Below are 11,761 nucleotides of genomic sequence, written 5' to 3'. Positions count from 1 at the left end.
ACCTGGACGATATATTAATTTTCAGCAAGACGAGAGAGGAACACTTTCGACATGTTCGAAAAGTGCTGGAAAAATTGCAGCAGAACAAGCTGCTGATAAATCTAAAAAAGTGTACTTTTCTACAAAAATAATTGGTTTATCTGGGTTTTGTGATTGCAGAAAACGAGTTGAAGATGGACCCAGAGAAGATTGCAGCAATTGTCAACTGGCCATCCCTGAAAAGTCTGTTTGAGGTACGTAGTTTTCATGGGCTGGCAAGTTTTTACCGAAAATTTATAAGAAATTTCAGTGAAATCTGCGCACCTATGTTGGATACTATAAAGAGGGAAAGTCAACCTTTTTGTTGGACCGAGGCAGCAGAAAGGAGTTTTCAGCTACTGAAGAAGAAGATCACAGAGAGATCGATCCTGAGATTGCCAGATTTTAAACTGCTTTTTCAGGTTCGCTGTGATGCAAGTGGTGCAGCCATTGGAGCTGTACTTAGCCAAGAAGACAACCTGTTGCATTTTTTAGCGAGAAGTTGAACGAAAGCAGGCAGAAGTATTCATCCTACGACAAGGAATTCTATGCTGTCATCCAAGCACTGAAGCATTGGAGACACTATCTGTTGGGGAATGAGTTTGTTTTATTCTCGGATAATTTTGCATTGCAATATGTGATGCAACAACACAAGCTGAATCAAAAGCATGTTAAGTGGGTTGAATATTTGCAGAGTTTCACCTTTGTGTTGAAACACATTAGCGGGCAGGCCAACAAGGTGGTGGATGTGTTGAGTAGAAGAGCCTTACTCTTGCAGGAGAGTACGATACAAGTGCTGGGTTTTGAGCACTTGAAAGACTTGTATCAGACTGACATGGATTTCAAGGAGGCTTATGAAGCGTGTCAGAATCCTTTGGTAAGAAATAATAGTCCGTGGTTGGACTATAATTTGCAGGAGAAGCTGTTGTTTAGAGGAGGACAATTATGCATTCCTGACTGTTCAATGAGAGAAAATATCATTCGAGAGAAGCACAGTGGAGGTCTAGCCGGACATTTCGGCATAGACAAGACATTAGAGTAGCTCAACCATTTTTATTATTGGCCAAAAATGTGAAGGGATGTGCAGATATTTGTGACCAGATGTAAAGTGTGTCAGTTAGCAAAAGGACACAGTCAAAATATGGGACTTTACACGCCATTGCCCATTCCAAGTAGACCGTGGGACTCAATCATCTTGGACTTCGTCTTGGGTCTACCAAGGACACAGTGAGGTTATGATTCGATGATGGTAGTAGTGGACTGGTTTTCGAATATGACGCATTTCATCCCTTGCAGAAAAACCAACGATGCCACTCATGTGGCCCACTTGTTCTTTACAGAGATCGTCAGACTACATGGACTACCTAATTCCATTCTCTCTGACAGAGAGGTGAAGTTTACAGGGCACTTTTGGCGCACCCTGTGGAAGAAGATGGACACGCAGTTAAGTTTTAGCTCTGCTTATCACCCACAGACCGACGAACAAACCGAGGTGGTAAACAGGATTTTGGGAAACCTGCTATAAAGTTTGATTGGTGAAAATTCGTGAATGTGGGATTGAGTACTTGCCCAAGCGGAGTTTGCTTATAACGACTCACCCAACCGCAACATGAGTTACAATCCTTTTCAAATCTTGTATGGCATGCATCCTCGCAGAGTGCATGAGTTGTGAGATCTAGGATAGCAAGAAAGACGGAGTACTGATGGGGAATAATTAGATGGACATAAACGCGGTTAGACGTGGTTAATTATTTCACTGCGGTTCATGTCTAGATGATTGCAGAATATTTGGAAAATCAGCTCAGGCCATGTCCATCTGATTGCAGAATATTTGGAAAATCAGCACATAAGCTCACGAGTGGAGATGAGGAACCACAAAAACCGCTTGCAATCTAGGGTCAAACAAACGATGACCAGCGCAAAACCCAACCCTTTCCACGAGGACGAAGAAATGGGGAGCTAAGATTGGATACGCTGCACACCCCGCAAAGAAAACACGCTTCGGGTGTAATTACTGTCATGTTCTATAGCGTAATTAGTGTCACGTTCTATTCTTATGTATCAACAAAACTATTGGCCAACCATTTATTACAAGCTCCCCCGTTCTCTACTCCCAGGTGTACAAAATGCGACGTGAAACGGTAGAGTAAGTTAAAAGCTACCTGCAAACGAAATTTCAATGAGCCCCGTGAAAATTTCTTTTTAACTGTAATTACCCTGTTTTCGACGTGAAACGGTAGAGTAAGTGAAAAAGTCTTAACTGGAATTACTCTATCTGCACTCACGTGTACGAAGTGCGACGTGAAGCTGTAAAGGAGTCAAAGAGGTCCGTGAAACCGTGTGAACTAGATTTATTCTATCTACTCGCACGCGTACGAAAGGAAACATGAGGAGGTAAGTAAGTCCAAAATTATCCAAAAATTTCAAGAACAATGTGCAATAAATTTCTCCATAAAATTTAGTCTCCCCACTTATATATTCAAAATTCGAGATATTTCCATTAATATGAATGGATATTAATATTTCCATTAATATGTGGGTCTTATGATGAACTACACTTGTTCTTTTATGTGATTTCTATAAAAAAAAATTATGTTTAATAAATAATTTGCACAATTATTAAAATAACATCTTTTAAAACTGCCACTTCACAAAAAATTTCCCCATAAATTTAGTGTCCTTATTGAAAATTCCAGATATTTCCATAGGTATTGATAGTCTCCAATCTATTTAAAAGATTTCGTACATCCTAAAATATCTTTAGATAATATTTTTCATATATTGTTTTGTAATGGACTGCCATTTCTCTGGTCGAGTTTGATCGGTGCTGAAATAGGCATGAATTGGTAGTTAACAATTTATTTATTAATTTTAAAATATTAAATATGTTGTTTATTTATTTATTACGAATTTTGAAAATTTATTTATATGTATTAATTTTGTAATTATTAAATTAATCTGATTATATGTTTGATATAGACATTGAGAAGAGATGGAATCAGAAAGGTATAATTCGAATTTGACGGTTTTTTTTAATTATTTTTTATTTTTTATTTATATTTTTTCTTTGCATGAGTTATAAAGTTACCTCGCTTGTAAAGATGATATATTTTTTAGAATACTTTTCAAACCATATAACATCTCAAAGATAATCACTAAATGTGAACTGAATTCTACCGCATTTTCAAACCATATAACATCTCAAAGATAATCACTAAATGTGACCTGAATTCTACCACGTTCATGTTCATGAATGCGTGACATGATAGATGAAGAGTGAGTTGATATATAGCTTTGGAATATGCCTAACATGATGGAATCACCCAATATCTAGATCCACTTTTAACTACATACTTTTCACAAGGCTATTTTCTCTCATTAAAATGGGAGGACCAATATAAGATTAAAGGAGAAACATTTTATGAAGCAACAATGTGACATGCAGCTCCATATTCTAAAATTCATATACTAGGTGAGGGATTAGTTGCACTCAACTTGTGATTTTTATTGGCTTATTTCTTGGTATTTTATCATATCCAATCTTCAAAATTATTTCACATAACAACTTGTGCTATAAGATTAATAGTATTATTCATTATTCATGCATGAAGTTTATGGATCATATCTTTTGCAATAGCTGTCCTTGGATCTTTCTTTTAATAATAATAATTTTTTGTTTTTGTGTGTGTTTTGTATAGAAGACTCTTCAATGGATTTGAGATTTGTTTTTTTATCAAACTTATTTTGTTTAATTTTATTGTTTGACTTGCTATTTTCATGTATTATAAGTATATGGAGTTTAAAAATCTTGAGAGCACCCATTTTTATGAGCTTATTTTGCTCGTATATGGTGATTCAATAAATCATAAGAGACATTTTCTAAGATGATTTTATCATTAACTTTGAAGTATAAGAGGAAGAAAAAAAGACTGAGTACTTAGGTGTAATGTCCCAGTCCCCCTACTGGTCACCTCTAGGTGTGTTCTAGCCACTTGGCGGGGCATACTCATACTCAACAACCTTGTGTAATTTGTTTTTGTTTTTTGTTTTGTTTTGTTTGTTTGTTTGTTTTTTTTTTTTTTTTTTTTTTTATGGTTTTTCCTTTGTTTCAGTTATAATAATTCCTCTCACCTCTAATTGAGGGTTATTTCTGTGCCATTTACCAATAATACATGTTTTCTTGGGAGATACATTTTTCATTTTACTTCTTGTATGGGTGCTATGCAGGTGTAAATGCACTCTACATGCAATTGCTCATATACAGGAATATAATTTCTTAATTCATTCTTCACACACAACAATTATAAATTTACACGCACATCACAAGAAAGATACATAATTAATCATAGCATAATTAATTAAACAGTAACACTAACACTTATATGGTAAAATCACCAATTGGTTGCAAGCCTTCGACACTCCTCCCAACCAGAGAACATGTTCATTTTCTATCAATAGCAACTCACCCCCTAGCTGGGGTTTCAACTCCATTGATCTGGATATTTTAAAGTGACTTGGTTTGTAAAAATGTTCAAGTGTGTATGATAAAATTTAAACTAGTTGTAAGTGTGCAATTTAACCAACTGAAATCAAGCATAAAGGACTTAATGAAGTTGCAAATAATGAGAAATATAGAAGATCAAGAAGAAAAGAGAAAGAAGGAAGACAACCAATTGATAACGTAGTTTGTGCAGTGTGGACTATGTTCTAACATGATTTATTTTTGATAAGTTAGTTTTTATTTTATAAAAGAGGGTATGAAAAAAATAAAGAAAAAATGGAAATATGAAAAAATAGAAAATAAAAAAAGAGATGAAATAAAACCCCATTAAAAGAAAATAAAAAAAATTGTATAAGTGTGTTTGTTTAAATGTCACTTCATGAAATAAATTGCATTTGTAATAAATAAAGGTTTGTGTGTAGCTTGTTGATGTGCAACAACCTTTTCTTCTAATTTGGATCAAATTGTTTAAGATAGATCAAATCATTTAAATTTATGTATTAGATTAGTGAATAAGTTCACCAAACAGTTTAAACTTGGTTGAACATTAGAAGATAAGATAGAATAGGATAAATAAATGGCCTAATATGCTCAAAATTTGGCCAAGTTGTATTAGATTAGGATTAATTAGTGAATTAGAAAAATAAGGGCTGCTAGTCTAAATGTGCCTAAATTAGATTAATTTTTAATTAGCACTTAATTACCTTTTAAATGGTGATTAATTATTTTGTAAATAAACATTTTTATGTTTTATAGTCAAAGTTAATATACGACAAAAGTCATTTGTCGGCAAGTGATAAAGGTCAAGAAAGAACCGACGACGATCCGACTCCCCACCTAGATGAACGATGGGGAAGCCACTTCGCACCCCCTTGCCATGATATGGGATAACGGTAGGGGGGATGCGAAAAGTTGTTTTTCCCATATGGGCCCCCCGCTAACATGTCATCACCTCTGCGCTTCACACCCCCCTCGCTCCTTATCGCTTACCACTACCCCCCTCCTAAATCCACCTGTCCATCTTCCTGCGCTTCCCGATAACGCCCAACGGTAACATCTCTTGCGCCTTCCACCTCCAACCGCTCCATGCCACTTGCCCGTTGTCGCCTATCCATTTTCGCTTATTCGTTGCCACCAATTTATTGTTTCCCATTGCTGATCTCCCTCCATTAAATGCCAAATTAGTTGATCAGTAACAACTTTCATGTAACGGTAAGCATAATTTGATGATAAATATCCCTTCGCCCCGTTACATCGACTTTTCCTACATTTCTCTTTCACTATTTTAATTTCATTGTTCCTAGCATATAGTCTTTGCCCAGCGGAGCCTACAAATAGTAGTCGTCATTCTGAAGGTATCTCTGTAACTTTCCTCTTATCCTCCATTCCAGTTCTGTTATTATATCTCCTAAGAAGAAAGACAAGCCATTTTCCAGTTCTTCTGCAGTACAGGAAACCCCAAAGGCCTCTAATGCTTTAGACCTGGACCACATCCCGTTAGCTGACCATATTTTAAGATTTCATACGCAGAATGTGAATTCGACATGTTCAAATTACATAATTGGCTAAAACAAACATTCTTTGACTTTGAAGATGCCATAAACCTATGGGAATCCCTTCTGCCTCTGTATATGTTTCCTCAGACTTATTCCTTTCCTGATTTAGTCATGTGGTTCCAATATAAGTATGATCCCTGAAAACAACTCCCTTAGATTTTTATCCACTGTAGTATTACTTGACCTATATCATAAGCTCACCTTCCCTCATAGAGCTCATATTTTTGAGATCTTTCTCCCTGAATATGTTGAGCTCCCTAAAAAGAATCCTCCTTATCCAGCATCCATGTTCCCTAAGAGAGCTAAGCACATAATTTCCATAATTTCTTGCTTGTTAGGCTACCAAACAGATCAATGGGTAGATGAAGCTATCCTAGGCTATCTTTCCATTTTCTCTAAAGAAAACAAACCTACCTTCATATATAATTACAGTCAATTCTTGGCTAAAGCTATGCATGAGAAATTGACGAATATAACTACTGAAGGAGTGTTCAAATACTCCTTTGTGCTAGTACATATTTTTATTTTTCAGTAAGGGGACAGGTTACCTATTTTTCTACACAAGTAGGATGATCAGCAAGCGAATCAAGAAGTCACACTGTGGACCTCATTAATTAGGAAGAACTCAACTGAGTTCAGATTTTCAAATTTCATTGATTGTTTCATTCACCCACTTGCACAACTTCTCAACAGTCAGAGTGAACCAAGATCAAGATAGAAATCAAAAGGATCCTGCATCTCAATGATGAATTTATAACAATAGACTGATATATTTACCGGAACTACACAGAGATCAGAGTATATGGCTGCGAATTGGCTCCATATAAATTGCCCAAATATGTTCCAATGAGAATTTTCTCTCTGGAATATATTAGGCAAATAATGAATATGGATGAGATTCATTTTATTTAAGGGAAGAGGAGATCTCAGTTCAAGATAAAGACACAGGTAGGATCATTCATTTGTAATACTAGATCAACAGCTTTAGAAGAAGATGCAATACTAAAATAGATGGGTTTCCAACCAAGCTTCACCTAGTCTTATGACCCATTCAGTATTATCTTAGACTTAAGGGTGGAACTCACAACCACACCTTACAATCATACACCAAGACCAGAGATTAATAAGTTCAAGAATCAAGAATAGTGGGAAGAGAATACTCTTCAAGAAAAAGAAGAACATGTTTTACCTCCTTCTACTCTTCAGACTCCTACTTCTCAAACCAAGCATGAAAAGAGGCCCAGAGAAGGATATTCATCATCAACACTTGGAGAAAAGGAATTCATTCACTATCAGAAGAAATCAAGGACTGACACCAAAGGCACTACTACTACTCAGAGTCAGAAGGAGCCTATCATCATCAATTTGGATGATTCACAGGTTTCCATAGGGACAAAAGAACATGTAATCAATACTCCATATTCTTCTTCTACTTCACAGAATTTGTTAGAGATCACTCTATATGCAGGAGTAAGTGAAACAGAGGAGAAAAATTCCTTCACTAATTTCCTTGAAATTAAGCAGAAGAATGAAGCTTTAAAGGCAAATGTTTATACACAGTTTTGGAAGCATAAGTCTACTTCACAACACAGGTTGTTGACAAATTTTGATAGTGAAAAGGGAAGAATGCAAATGGCTTTTCTGCAGGCTCAAGTGCCTTTTCCCAAGGCTTCTTCTGATTACAATAAGAATTTATTTTCTTTTGATGCTAATCGGATACACCCAATTGATCAAATGAGCATATATATGCAGTTTGGTGAGATTCTTTTCTCTACCATGACCAATACTGCTATCTAATTGTCAAAACTCAAAACTGCTATGTCAAATGTGCAGTCACAATTGAAGATTGAAAAGATATCATCTTTAGAAAAGGTTAACAGGTTAGTCATTGTAAGACTTAGTGATTAAAATTGGATATGACCCTATTGATGTTAAGGCTACAGAAGATATTATCAAAAATAAAAATACAGATACTGCAGCATTGAGGAAGCAACTTAAACTACCTTCTACAGAGGATCCCCAGACCAAGGAGATAGCATAAAGTGAACATCACAAGGAAGAAATGCTAAAACTGATCACTGAGAAAAATGTACAGATAAATACCATGAAGGAGAAAATTGAGAAATTTCTTAAGGAAAAAGATAAATTTACTCAGTTAGCTATAGCTCCCATCACAGATAATCCTATTATAGTGTCCAGAATAGCAGGGGAATCTACATCAGCCACAACAGAATCTACATCGATGGCAAGGGATATGAACAAACTCTTATAGGAGTGGACTCACTAGAAGCGGGAAAATGAAAGGCTTCATAAGAAATTTAAGAATATGGAAGCTCAGAAGATAAAGAGTGATACTCTTTATGTTGAATAAATGAAGAAAACACACAGGTTGAACAGAAGAATAGAAGAGTTGTAGAGTGAGTCATTAATGGCTCAAACCTTGGCCCAAGCCAAGGAAAAGATTTGGGCATATATTAGTCAGGCCATAACTGAAGTATGGCCATCCATTCATATCATTTTTGAGTAGGAGGAACTTATAAACAAATGTCAAGTAGCCATTGATGAAGTGAAGCAACTTCTTAAGGACAAACCAAGTGAAGCTACAAACATGATCAAAGTTCTTAATTCAAAAACCAGGGCTGAGTTGGAGCAGATTGAGATTCTGGACAAAACATAAACCATTTTGGAGATCAAGAAGGTTTTGTAGAAAAAGAACCTTATGACTGACTTAGAAACTAAATGCCAAACCTTGAATATTTCTATCCAAAGGTTTCATTTTAAGTTTAATTTACTTAATTAGAGAGGACTACCAAGATTAGTGGCCCCAAATGACAGGTTTATCAGTTTGGAGGAATATTGTCAAAAGATTTATACTATAGCAACTGATCAAGCAAGTTTTGCAGGCATAAAGGGTCATATTATAGGAAAAAGAATGTTAGAAGCTTTTGATTTTGACTTGACTATTAAGCATAATATTAAACATCTTTTTGAAAATAAGCCCACTTTTGAGAAGTACACCGAGGTTGATGAAGTTTATAGGAAATTGGTAAATCTTGTTATACCAAGTGAAGGCCAATGGGATCACTTGTGTGAAGTTATAAAGTAACTTTCATCAACAACTGAAAGACAGCTCGAAAACACTTTTTGGGGACCACATCATCAACAAATTCCAAAAGAATAGTACCAGCACTTAGCAGTTTTGAAATTCCTATAGATTTGTACTATTTTTGTATTTTTGTTTTGAAAATATTTAGAAGAACTTTTGTATAAATAACTCCTCCTTCGAGTGATTAAGCGTTGAACCCTTGGATGAGATTTGAGAACATAATTGTAACCGAGCTAGATATTTTCCAGGTTTATGAAAGGATTCTAAATTTTCCTTCTATAGTTTGTCTCCTAGTAATTTTTCCATATATGCTTATTTCATTATGTCTTTCTTCATATATTTAAGTCTTTATGTAGAGATATGGGTAAGATCATACTGAGTATCAGTCAGTCTTAAATACCCTATAAAGTTATCAGCAATAACTAGGGACTACTTTATGAGACTATCTGTTATTATAAGCTCCTCTATATCAATTAATTGTCACACAAATCTGCATTCGTTTAAATATATTTTGTTCTACAGGAAACGTTGTTTTCTTGTATTCTTTTCTTATAACCAATCAAATATTCTGTCTGAATTTTTAGAAAGTTATATTTCATTAAGATTCTGCTATTCACTCACTTTAAATCAATTAACTATAGCTAGACATATAGAAACCATTTCATTCAACTTAGTAACTGTTAAGACCTAAGAACCTATTTTCAATAATTCATAACATTGGTCATCCAAAAACCTTAAAAAAAAACAAAACATTTTAGATGCTCTGTCATGACTAATTGACCTAGAGTCATCTCAGAGGACAACATCAGACTGGTGCCGTTGCCGGGGAGAAAAAATTGAACTATTTTCCCTGGGACAATGATTAAATACTTTTTCTTTAAGGTGAATAAAGAAATTGTAGGTTAAAATCATTCACTTGGCGACTCCAAAGATGGCTCCTTCAAAACATACTAGATCTCACTCTGACTCTCAAATTATATCTCCTTTATATGATCCAGAGAGACTGGTGAGAGAGGCCTCGTTTAGAAGGAGACTTGAAGCTTTTGCTTCTTCTTCTATACCATTACAACCTGAAGATATTTCAGCTTCTGACCCCTTTAGCTTTTTTCCATCCCAATTAGATTTGGCTGATCTAACACCTCGGGTTTTAGAAATTTTATCTAAATGAGCTGATCTACAGTCAGCTCTCTTAGTCCAATATTTGGAATCATACAAACTCCCTGAAATATTTTCAGATTCACCCAAGTCAGACAGAGAGCTAGATGTACATTTACCAAAGCTAAAACCAACTGATTTGATCTCCCCCACTCATTATACATTTCCATATACTTATGCCCAACCTAAAGAAACATTCTTTGTATATTCAAACACTTTGCTTTAAAGTAAAGAGTAGGTTGAAACAAAGGTTCAGAGGTTAGTAATTAAAACATCTTTGAAAACTTTTAGGGATCCTCCACTTTCTCATTCTCATCCTCCCACTTTTACATCTCCATCTTCACCCACTGCTTCACCATCTTCCTCTTCATATTCCACTACGTCATGTCCTACCTCTTCTACTGAATCATATTCTTCTTCATCTTCAAATATGGCCTTTAAACCCATTATTCAAGCTAGATATGTTACCCTGCATCTTCCCAACCAACTCAACAATTTTTCTAATGGCTATTTGAAACACCTGCCCAGGTTTAATGGGGAAACTGGTTTTTCTGTAGAAGATAATCTAGCTGCATTTCTAGATTTTGCAGATAATATGAACATAGAGAATGAGGATGTATATACACATTTATTTGTTCAGTCTTTAGAGGGAAACATTATGATTTGGTTTAGACAATTGAGAGTTGATTCAATTAATTATTTGAATGAACTAACTACTATATTCAAGAATCATTGGGGTGTTAAAAACGATACAATTTACTATCTTACTGGTTTTGAAGAGCTTAAAAGGAGCCATGTAGAACCTGTGGCATATTTCATTAAACAATTTAATAAACTTTACCACAAAATGCCTCCTGACTGTAAACCTCCAGTTACAACAGCAAAAGTTAGGTTTTACAAAGCCTCTGATGATGACTTTGTAGTCATGCTGAGGGAAAGGACATCCCCTAACTTACAGAACATGCAAACCAACACTATAGAAGTTGAGGCTAATAGATCAATGTCATCTAAACTCAAAGCCAAGGCTGAAAAGGATGAAAGAAAAATGAAAGCTAAGGAAGAAGGATCTTCCTCAAAGACCAAAAAAGATGATCAAAAAATAGATGAGATAACATCATTACTTAGAAAACTTTCTAATAGGATTTATAAGATTGAAACTTAGCCTAGAAAGATACAACAAATTGCTGGTAGACCATAAACTTAGTTTAGAAGAGTCCTTGAAACTCAAATTTTGCAGAGACCTAACACCAATCAACATATCAAACCCCCTCTAATGATTGATGACCAACAACCAGATGACACTGGACCTTTAATCTCTAAAGATATAAATAATTTCGATTCTTCATGTGTACATAATGCTATTGTTTTTCACCCTTTAAATTAGTCTTCTCAAAATCAAGAAGATAATCAAATTTCTAAATATTA

This window comes from Pinus tabuliformis, chromosome 9 (assembly GCF_031772625.1).
Source record: "Pinus tabuliformis cultivar Carrire ecotype Pingquan chromosome 9, CPIR1, whole genome shotgun sequence".
In the NCBI taxonomy this organism is placed as follows: domain Eukaryota; kingdom Viridiplantae; phylum Streptophyta; class Pinopsida; order Pinales; family Pinaceae; genus Pinus; species Pinus tabuliformis.
Note: the sequence above shows the minus strand (reverse complement) of the source record.